A 12079-nucleotide genomic window follows, 5' to 3' on the forward strand; every position below is an offset into this window, starting at 1 on the left:
ACAGGGCACTGTACATGCAGGCTGGAGCATGGAAAAAATCATACATACGTAGAGACAATACAGAGAGTTGAGACATTAAACCTGAGCAAGTCTTAACATTAGAACCTGATTTTTAACAGGATGCCAGTCTCAGTTTTAACTTTAAGCTCAACAAGAACCCATCATATTTCCCCCTAAAATACAAATAAAAGCAAGACAAATTCCTCCCGTTCCTTCCCACATGATTAGCACCAGCCCCTTTTTCTGCTTCTTACCCCTACACCTGCAGACTACCACATATTTTCCTCACCCAAGCAACATCCTTAACTCCAAAGCTATATGTTACACTTTACTAGATGAACATCTTGATGGAAAACAAGGTGTTTTTATTCACTTTTAACATGGCCAGGTTTACCCAAGCCTGAATTCCTTACTGAGGTTAGAGTAGGAAGAAAGTTTTCTTATTGGCCTGGCAAGAAGACAACCTAGAACCTCAACCCGTTCAATGCTTTTTAGTTACTCTCCTGCTCTCCAGCGTACTGAGAAGATTCACAGACCACCAGTAACACAGATCAAAAGAACAGTTTTCCACAGGTGTGAGATACTTACAAAAGAATAAGTGGGGCTCTAAACCTTCTGGAGTTTGGGCTTGGACCAAGATGATCATTTAAGAACCAGATATTACAACAGCTGATTTGATAAGCTTCTACTCATGCAATCTGTCTGTAATCCAATCAGAATATTCAACAGTTGCCTCCTATAAGGGCAACCTTTTATCCTACATTAATGCTTAAAAAGTGACAACATACAATTACCCCCAAAACAGGTACCATATCCAGAACAGACCATATCCAGAGCTGGAAGCAAAGAGGAAAGGAAGACAAAGCTTCTTTCAAATATTTTGTATGCACAACTGAAGGTTTTTCTCCAAAGCTGTGTATCTGTCTAGGCAGGCTCCTTGAAATATTTTTGCAAACAGGAAAAAAGTCCATACTTTTAATGTGACACTGAAATCAATCGTAAAAGTGGTTGGTTTTGCTTAAGAGTTGGTGAATTTTACGTTTGCTCTTTCTTAACAAGCCCACAAGACAGCCATACAGACTTAGAACTATTCTGCACATCCTTTTCCCCCTCAGTATTTATTTTAGGCTGATTAATAAAAATGCACTAGTAGGGCAGACTCAAGGCAAAGAGAAGAAAAGCACTGCTTCTTCACGATGCAAGATAGAACACCTCCTTATAACCAGTTGAGTAAAAAACAAACACAGGGAACTGACTGACTTCAGGGAAGGATTAAAGAACAAAGCAGACAGGCTTGTGAAGGAAGAAAAACACCTGTAGGCCCAGAAATGAGAACAGTTTCTTCCTTCCCTCTGCACAGCATGTCACCATACTAAATGCAAAATTTAGTTATTTCCTAAAGGCTGCAGCCTCTCCTTAATCATACATCTGTTTTGCTAATGAAAGATAGTCAGTTATGCACATCCACATCCCATGTAAGATTAGTGAGCAATGAACTGTTCTATCCATCATGCCATCTCTACTGCCACCATCTCCCCGGTTCACATCTTTGAAGTGGTTAGTCCCAGTATCTTCAACACCCATTTGTTACCAAAGATGCCAAGTTGAACTTTGTGTCTTCCTTCAATGCTTTCTATATTTTATTGGTACCTTTCCTTTGCATTTAACAGCTTCCCTGTGTGCTGCACTTTGAAAACAGTCTAACCCATCCATGAACTACTTCCATACAGCTTCAGTAGCTTGTAAACGCTGCTTATTGAAATAGCACTATTTATTAATGCTTTAATTATGAATGTGTACTTTAACTTGTTAGAAAGATAACTGCATAAAACAGCCTGTTGTTGTAGCTTCAAATATCAAGGTCAGCTTACACCATTACAATATACTAGTACATTCATTCCATTTCATGACAGAGTCTGAGCATCTCAAGGAAGGGAGTGGCCTTTGTTTTAGTTTTGTTGTCTTTTTTATATATTTTTTTTTTTTAAAGAAACACTGTTCACCTTAAAAGCAATTATTTTCTAATTAAAACAACAGCATAAACATTCTGTACGTATGACATTTTGAGTCAAAAACAGCACTATCCTCCCCCCCTTCTATTTTTTCTAAACTATCTTCTTTAACACTAAGCTCAATAGTGATAACACTATTTGCATTCAAACAATCAAACACTCAAACTCTTCACACAAGACAACTTACCATTAAAGTTACAGCACAGGCTATGGAGAGAAAATGCAAACAAGTCAGCCATTAGAGCTATCTGTTGACGTTTTAGTTTTTCAGCTTAATACCACTTTATCCTCCAAAGAATCCCACAGTATTGGTGGGAATTAAAAGCTCAACGAGGTTTCTCAAGAATCACCTTAGGGAGCATGGTCACCAAAGTGAACTAGAAATAGAAATTGGTTCCTCTTATCCAAAAACCAAGTGAAGACCTTGTGTACTTGCCAGAAGATGCTCCAGCAGCCACAAACATTTATCTAAGGCTGTCACCTTCGGTATATCATTACTTCAAGCTCCTCCTCTTACACAACCACCTCAGAAGCTACAGAGATAGACTACGATTACTGGTTGTACCCTAGCAGCGACACAGAGCTTTCTCATGTTATAGTTGAGCATACCAAACTTTGGGAGTTGAGTCAAAACAAATGATTCCACCCGTACAAGTTTATACCAACAATCTAAAAGAACAGACACTAACTTATCACAGGGTCATTGATAAAACTTCGAGAATTCTGCTGAAACAACATGAAATTAGATCAACTTCTGCCACCACAAACATTGCTCCAGACTACACAAGCAGAAAGGACAAAACAGTTTAGTTCATACCCAGTCACAAAGGAATATGCTAAACTTCTTCCCATCTCAGAGGTGGTCCACCAACCCTCCAACTCTTCAGTGACAGGGCAAGCTCACCAACCAGTGCAACTCTACTTGGATGCCATAACCTGAAATACAAGTAGCAACTAGCAACTTGATTTTTGGATGCATCTTGACTTTCTTTACTTAGGTATTTACATCACTTTATTCCACTACTCTGCTTTCAGCTTCTACAGGTCTGGATTTGCACCCTGCCACTTTCTACTTTTAATATCATCAATGGATGTTGTTTTCCTTTGGTCAATTCTTTGGAGTTTTTTTGTTGCTGCTGCTTTGTTTTAAAACAGGTTAGATTGTGTGTAATGATAGAGGCTTACAAGCAGCAGCTCAGCTATGTTTCACACCAGCTACCTGAGATTCAGGGGAAATACAATAGCTGGCATCTTTTCTACTTGTCACACTAAGCCATTTCAGAGCAGCACTCATGAGACTGAGCACAGAACTCTCAGTCCTTGAATTTCTCATCTGAACTGTTAGAAGCTTATGCATACTGGGTTAACATCTTCAGAACATCTTCCTTAAGGGAAGTGTGGAGATCCCTGGGGGAGCAACAGGCTTTAATGACACAGAATATTTATGACAAAACAGCTGGAGTCACTGACATATCAACCAAACACTTAAACATACCACACCATTTGGTTGTGCTCTTCCTCTTATCTTAGCTGCCAACAGTGTATTTTAGGCTAAAAATAAGGCATTTAAAGAACCCTGAACCAAAAATGATCCAGAAACACAATAAGGTAAAAAACAACAACAACAAAAAAAAACGCTCTTTAAAGAGATCCCATTAATATTAATGGTATTTCCAGGAATAGTCACTCTTGTGAGAAACTAACATTTAAGGCTTGCTCTTCCAAATACACCTTCCATAACATTACTGCAATGAGATTTTATTTGTTTACTCTAGGAGAGCAGGTAGACAGATATTCTCACTGAATCAGAGTTCTGCATGTACTCTCTGATGAGGACTATTCGACCACAGCTTTCCACTCCTTCCAGCTTCAAAGCTGTCTCTTACTGCAAGCAGACTACAGAAAGAAAGAAAAACTGTTTAATATATTGTAGTTCCTTCAGTTACAGGTAAATTAGAGATACTTACATGCTGCTACTGTGGCTGAAGGACCAATTTTGAAAGAAAAAAAAAAAGGTTGGAAAAAAACATTTTCTGGAAGTTAGGTACACTTACACATATTGAATACTTGAAGGCAGACAATCTTAAGTTTGTGATGCAATTAAGTCTTGAAAAACTAATTGAGTAATGACAGAACATCAGCAAATGCCAGAACTGATTTTTTTTTGAACACAGAGATCAGAACACTTGCAGCCACTTTCAGACCTAAAGAGAGATCATCAGTATTTTTGTTGAGTGCAAAACTATTTAAAACAGCCAATTACCATTAAGTAGGATCCCAACACAAAATATCAGCACGTAAGTTCACCAAAAGGTATTTGTGAGCAGACCACTACCTGTAGATAGAAATAAGATACAAACTGTGTAATTGTTACAGTCTCCACTTGTTTCAACACAGCTACTGAAGTGATACATTTATCTAAGCCCCAGCTGTTTCCTAAAATCCTTTTATTTTCCCCCAAACTATCAAAACTTTCAAATTGCTGCCTTCTACTCCTCCCCTTCCTGAACAATACTCACGTCAAAAGTAATGAACAGCAAATGACTCTAATGAGACACCTGCAAAGCAAAGAAGAGCAGTAATACCACACAGCACGTAGCTCCTATACCCAAGTACTAAAACAAGAAGTCCTGCTACAGGCAAGAACCTTGTCACTGAACTAAGCATCAGTGATTACACATCACTGGCAGTGAGTACCAGGGGGCAGGCGGAGGGGAGAAAGTTCTTCAGCACACACTGCAACCAATAATTCTCCAGTACTTTTGCATAAAATATTTACCTAGAATCTGCATTCCGTCACAGTTGGCCTTGGTTAACAAGGATGAATTTGAGTTGAAGGAATAGGAAAATACTCTTACAGGACATGACTAATAACAACGAGATTATTTAGCCTGGCAACTTGAAGGCCATAAATGCTTTCTGTAAGGGCCAAGGGTAGGACACTATGAGAAGAAAATTATTTAAAATGAGATTACAACACTGATAGTCAGCAGGCAAAACAAAATTGAAAGGGTGCCTTTCAAGATGTAAGTTGCAGAATTCTTAAATTCAAGAAATGACATGCTGAAACAATCTTCCAAGAGGACTGAAGAATTAACAAGCATGAAAACACTACTAACACACACACTTAACTGCTTTTTAGATGTTTGTGAGTTTGAAATACAAGTGATGTACAAACAGTACTGGCAGATTACACTTCGTTACCAAGTCTCTTACTAAGCTTATCTCTGGATGATAGTACTTCACTGTCCTCATATACAGCTTATGAATAACAACTTCTATTTTATTAGGCCAACCAAGAGAGATGAGATGCTCACACTGCTCAGGACTAGGACAGAAAGAGGTCACAAATGACACTGCAAAGAAGTAAGCCAGTGCTGTCTGCAGTTTTAAAGTTTTCCTTGCCCTGTCCCATGGCGCTACCAATAACAAACCACACGGTGATTAAGGGAAAATAACCTGCCCCAACACATTCTGCTTGGGTGGGAGAAGGCAGAAGATAACTCTCCACAAAGCAAGTAACTGCAGCACAAGCAGTGGCTTCAAGGATTTAAAAATAAAAAACCCACAAGCCATACACTGCTCTTCAGCATAGAGTAAGTATGTAGAGGCTGTTTATTGAGCTCGATCCTTCTCTTGCTGTGTCACTCTGTGCCCATATGTTTCAGTTTGATATCTCCCAGATGCAGGGAGGGGTGGGACAGGAATAGTGCCAGAAGTTGATACATTCAGGAAACCAAACCAACTACTCAATTTTTTGGCACGAGCTCCTTGTAGATCTAGCAGACGAAGACACGGGAGCTCCGTGACAGATTAACACAGATTTTTGCGGTTGAGTTATTAACAGCAACGTTTAAGACAACTAGTACTTCAGAACTGGTTACAGAACAAAGAGACAAAACATTAATGTAGCTCTGCTGTTCAACCAGCCTGTTCTCTAGTTTTGATTTGCTGAGCAGGCTTTCCAATGAGCCTGACGTGATTTTGTTGAAGGGTACCAACACACAATCTGTTAGGAAGAAACCATTTCTTAGCTGAAGGGGAATAGTTTTTGGATGACAAAAACTGTCAGACACACTAAACAATTCTGTGATGCATAGCAACCCACTTGGTTTACTTCGATCAACTTTTTAAAATATTCTGACACCGAAAACAAAAGTAAACTCACTGGCATTAGCAGCACACGCAAGACGTGACAGCAGTCATGTGACACTGCAAGAAAAACACAACAAGGAAGCTGCTGCTACAGACAGAAGCAAGGCTGGGCTAGGGCAGACTACAAACAGGAGAAGGGAGCTGACAAAGCAGTTCTGGTGACACTACAGGTACTGCCATCAGGAAACCATCAGAATTTACATGTAATAGCTCAATCATCTCAATATGATAGAAATTCAGACTTTGTCTGAACAAAATACTCAGTTTTTAAAAGCAGGTGATGCAACTGCATTAAGGATCCAGTTTTTTTTTTTTTACAGCTACATTAATAGTTTCAACAGCTTTTGCCTAAATCTACCACAGAGGAAAAAGCCTGATGCACCCAAGGAACATACTTCTGACCACCTCTGGAAGCAATGAAGTATTGCAACAAACAGGTTATTTGTGTTGTATTTTGACAGTGACAGATGGAGCTTGCTGTGATTGTTACTTGAGTGGAATCTCATAGGTATCTGCATCAATTTTAACTGTGCTCTCAGGAAGCAACTTATTACTGAAGTTGTATTTATCTCAAGTTTCTAAATACACACTTCCCAGATTCAAGCTTACTTCAATGCATCTGCATATAACACAGCTAAACCAGAATCTTCAGTGGCATTCTGCTCCAACTGCAGTTTGGTTTCAGCAACATTAAGAACCCCCATGCAATTAAAAAAAAAAAAAAAAAAGATGGGAATTATTTACTTTGACCACAGTGCCCTACAGTGTAAACATGAATACATTCCTCCACATACAAAATTCTACAATATTCACCTTTCTTCCTCACAGTTAGTCTGATGAGAACTAGTTTTCCATCTTCTCAAAGTAGTAGAACTTCCAGATTCAACCATGCAATGGTCTTTCTCTAAACAATGCTTCTTGCAGTTAAAGTGCTGATGAAAGTCTCCAGCAGGAGCCCAGTACAAAACGTGGCAGAGATCTACATACAGTCACAAGCCTGCAAATATTTGAGGTAAGCTAGAAATAGGAGTATGCAGCAGTACTGTTTCTACTTTAAAGCTGTCATACAAAAAAAAAAAAAAACCTGAAGAAAGCATACTTGCCATTTTATTTTTGGCAAAAAAAAATATATTTGATCTTCTGCCAAACTTTCTGTAACATAATAAGGGAACAAAGCTAACATCTTTAATCCTTAACCACAATCTTATGGTATAACACAGCTCTTCATTCTTACTACCACTGTTTTACTGTAGAAAGTTGACTATCTTCTGAACACCGCAGGCAGAATACACCATAGTGAGATATGGCAACACACATTCTCGTTTAAACAAACATGAACAACGCCGCAGAATAGACTGTAGTGGATTTTTTAAAGTGCTACTTTTAAGATTTGGAATCTTTGCTGAAAGTTACACAGCTTCCATCACTTTTTTGTAGTTAAAATGGCATTTGCACCTCGAGCTTTTTAATTAAGTTTCCAATCAAGTTGTATCTTAATGTACACCAATGGAATTTGTGCCCATTTCATTACTCAAATTCACTTATTTTGACTACTGTTGTGACGACCTGAAATCTGGCCATGCAGCACCTTTTCAGAGGCTGGTCAACTCAGGCTTAGCCAGAGCACAAGCGCTCCATGAAGGATCAGCTCATCAAGCTGCTACACTCAAAACAACCACGAAGATCAAAACAAGTAGAGTTTGCACCAGAAATCACAGTTCCCATTCAGCAACTTGATTGCAACAGCATATCCTCAAAATAAAGAGGAAGAGAAAACTCACTCCTAAGGCTGTATGCCAAATGTAAACTTGGAACTCTTTAGTTCTCTCTAAAAGCATGGCCCCATTCCACCTGTGATCAGAAGGTTCAGTTACATGGCAGACACCTTCTTAAGGCCAGTGAGGAACACTGTACTGAGTAATCTAATTACATTCAAGATTTGACAACACTAACATGAGAAAATATCTTCTAACCCTCACGTTAGCCACATCTTCCAGTAATGTTCGTCCAAAAATAGACATCTACCACAGATTCATAATCTACACACACGAGACAGCTGTCCTCACCAACTCAAGGAGTTTAAGTAAGCATTCATTATTCCAGTGTCAGTAGCACTTAATGCAAGTCCTTTTTTATGTTGAGAGTGGGGGGGAAGAATAAAACAGGTGTTTTTTTTTGTTTTTGTTTTTTTTTTTTGAGAGAGAGAGAGAGAAGAAGTTGACAATCTCACATGCATATGTGATTTAAGTTTTGCCATTTGTTTGGTCCACAACACTTACATTGCTCCTAAAAAATATATATCAGTTCTCAAAAGATATTACGTACACTTATTTTTTTTTAATTTCCACTTTTATTCACAAGTGTTTGGTTCTTCTACTTCTACATTTCACTAATCTTGGATTAAGAGAGAAAAGATCATGGCACAGAGATCTTTCCTTGTATCCAGAAAGGATAAAACAAGCCATAACAAGCTTACAGTGAAGCACACTAGACATGAAGAAAGAGCAAGAACAAAACAGCACGATTTCTAAAAGCTAAGACAGTGAAAGACGAGGCCTAGTTACCTTAGAGCACGATTATGCACTAGACTACCCATGAAGGTTTAACCCAGGTCTATTTTTCTTAACGGGTTTACCTTTATAAACTATCCCTAAGGAACAATCAAGGAAAGAAATCTCCATTACAGTTACAGTTGTGCATTAACAATGAATGCTATTAACCACGTTTTAAAAACACAGTAGCAGTCAGCCACAAATGTAAAGGAGGAGCACAGGAATGTCTGCCTTCTAACTAGACAGCCTTCCTGAAGATTAACACCTCTGTCCTCAGATAATATCTGCGTGTCAGAAAATAAACAACATTCTAGAACCTTCCACTTCCACCTTTACCCAAGGCTAGCAAGCATTTGCCTTTCTTCACACTAAGTTCACTTATTTTGATGTCACACAATAAAATAATGGTCATCAGTAATATGTTATTCTGAAAGAAGAAACAACAAAACCCACCTTACTTTTCAGAGCTTAGAAAAAAAAAACACAAAAGTCTTCTTGTTCAACAGGTTCCAGCGACCTCAGCTTCCATTCTGAAATAGCAGACTGCTCCTTACAATTCTAGGTTCAGTGTCAGGAGATTACTCAGGCCATTCCTGAGAGTCAAATCTTTCCTGTTTTATCACACATTATTTTAAAGCAGACACCATCACAAAGCAAACCAACCCATTCAGAAAACAGTGGGACATTTGATTGCCCTCCCATGACAAAGCACTGAATTACTACACATCACAGAAACCTTCCAGTCCCCTCCTCACGCCCACCTTTTTATGTTTGGTTTTTTTCTTTCCTATCCCTCAAGAAAATGTAATGATTTTATCAGCTTGATGATCAATTAAAAGCTATTTAGGCCGAAATAGTAGAAGTCAAGTGGGGAGCAGAACCAAATGACCTCCAGAGGTCAGCTCTAAACTACTTTATTCTATTATTCATTAGAAAATAAAAAAAAAAAAAGGCTTTCTTTGATCAACTGAAGGCAGCTATGACAAAAAAAAAAATCAGTTACTACATCTCACTTGCTCAATATTGAAGTCAAGTATCAGGTCACCATGATGAACACTATTCAATCACACTCAACTTCTTCAGTTTTTCCTATATTGCAGTCTTCTCCTAAAAAGCAGACTATGGCTCTCATACACAGCAGTTTTCTGCCATGTTTGTCCTGTATATGTTCATGAGTCAACTAAGATTGGCAACAGTCAGTACATTACAGACAAGCCTTGTTACAGGCAGAGTAGAATCGGTTGTGTGTGCTTGAACCCCGACTGCCAGACAGAATTAAAGGAGACTACAATTGTGTATTCCCACAGCTAGATTCAACCAACGTGCTGAGAACGATTTTATCACATGGCAGCATTAGGAGAACAATTGCTGCTCAGAACTAACCATCACAGTAAGTAACCATTGCCAGTATTTCAAAGCATGCAGCAGAGAAGCAAGCTGACTTAAGTTGTTTTTCACAGTGACTGGTATCACATGTAGCTGGAAATTTTTGGTTCACAAAAGACTGCTGAATTCATATTTTATGTTTAATTATTTTGTTTGGTGAGACATTCTGAACCAAAAAGCTACATGCAAGTGTTTTGTGGTAAACAGATGCTTGATCATCTTTCTCAAGGAGCAAAACTTATTCAAACAAATTGTAAAAACACAGGACAGCTAATGAAACTTTGTATTCCAGTTATCAGCTTCATGTCCTAACTCAAAACTTTACTATGAAAACACTCTGTAAGAAATTGGCCCATACACTGCCATAAACTGGCTGCAATACTGCATACAAGCTAAAATATCAAGAGCAAGTTTACAGTAAACTGTACTACTTCAGAAAAACATCCACTGGCCCAAAGGTAATTGCTTATCCTGCTGCCGAAAAATGAAGATGCATCACTGCCTTCACTGTCAGTACTGAATTGGGCAGTGACAGCTTGATTAAAAGTTTCCACTACTAAGAATTTGTCAGTCCACAAACTGCTTACTAGGGAGCATTACTAATTTTGCAGGTGATGAACGCACATCATCAGACCAGCCAATGGAAGATCCCAGAAACATTCCAGGTCTCAGTTTTTGACAACAAGACAGTACATGGTGTACAACTTTGGGACCTGATTACACATGGGTACAACAATTCCGCCTCGGTGTGACAGAAGACAGACCAGTGATGAGCAGTGTTCTATGTGCTACTTACTAATTACCTAGTTAGAAAATGCAGCATAGCCTAAAGAAGTAACACAGATAGTTCTGACATTCACTTACACTGCAAAATAAGTACAAACATGCAGATTAATCACAGTAACTTTCCTCTCAAACCTCAGCTTCACTGCTGAAAAATGAAAGCAGTTTAGTCAGGTTGTCTTACCAAATGGCTTCAAAGTAAGTAACTACTTATCAGTAATACAAAGACTTAAAAAACTCACCATGACTTCAACTATGAAATTAAAGTCAGTTCCATCAGGTTTCAAAAAAAAAAAAAAAAAAGCTGTACTGGGAATGCAGGGTCCTTGTCCATAGCTGTAGACCTCAAACATCAGAATGACATTACAAAAGGTCTTCACTGCAATTCTTTTCTATAATGTATACATCTTGAGTTTGAAGACAAACAGTCAAAACATAATATAGAAATAATAAAAAAAAGAAACTTCTGCATGGCTCCTTATCAAGGAGGAATTTCAATCACTCATTTACTGAGAAGATACAGGTTATTTCCCTGCTGGTTACCAGCCAGAACTTCTACAAGACATGAAAAGACTCCACTTTCATAAGCCTCTTACTCAACACATCAGCACTCCTACTAAAGTAGATCTGCTATATTAATAAGTAGTAATGCCACATCACAGATGACCTACAAGTTTTCTACTAACAGCTAAAACCTGTTTCAAATCCTACCTATGGAGCCATCTGGAGCCTGGAGAACACAGACTACAAGTCAGTAGCACAAGCTAAACACCAGATTTTACAGAAACACTAAGGGGAAAAAAAAAAAACAACACCCACACTCAGACCACCTATATTTCTATCTCAAAAATAGGAGGCACTCAGCAATAAATGCTTCAGAAAAAACCTTCCATTTTTAAGATCAAACCTATAGAACTACACTATGTACACAACTGAGCCACTCACAATAAGTTCCCTTTAATTACCACAAGCTGAAAACGTGAGCTTTTAAGAAGTACTAGAAGTGTTATTTACTCACCAGAATACTGCTTTTTAACATTTTAGTTGAGTGTGACACCTGTAAAAATTGAAATACTACAATTTTCATTAATATATTTAATTCCTATGAATATTTATCAGTTAGGGTATCAAAAAGTAGAGAGGTATTGTTATTTTCCAAGCACTGCTTTGATGTTCATCACACATTTGTAT

The 12079-nt window shown here is 38.2% G+C and overlaps 1 protein-coding gene across 10 annotated transcripts in view; it reads right to left on the bottom strand.

Annotated features, from left to right (window-relative positions):
* The window catches only part of TRIP12 (thyroid hormone receptor interactor 12), a 69287-nt gene that overhangs the window by 55177 nt on the left and 2031 nt on the right, over positions 1-12079 (bottom strand). The window contains exons 1-3 of one of the 10 annotated variants that reach the window (XM_085233125.1): positions 4532-4661; positions 4276-4347; positions 2830-2948 (exon numbers count right to left, since the gene is read on the bottom strand). The exons of 5 other annotated variants lie outside the window; for them this stretch is intronic. The gene's annotated coding sequence lies outside the window, so the exon portion shown is untranslated. Of the gene's footprint in view, positions 1-2199; positions 2362-2829; positions 2949-4275; positions 4348-4531; positions 4662-11906; positions 11952-12079 lie in introns of those variants that run through there. 4 more of the 10 variants (XM_085233126.1, XM_085233128.1, XM_085233130.1 and 1 more) reach the window with 4 other exon arrangements.

Source organism: Meleagris gallopavo, chromosome 11, assembly GCF_905368555.1.
Source record: "Meleagris gallopavo chromosome 11, MGAL_WU_HG_1.1, whole genome shotgun sequence".
Lineage (NCBI taxonomy): Eukaryota > Metazoa > Chordata > Aves > Galliformes > Phasianidae > Meleagris > Meleagris gallopavo.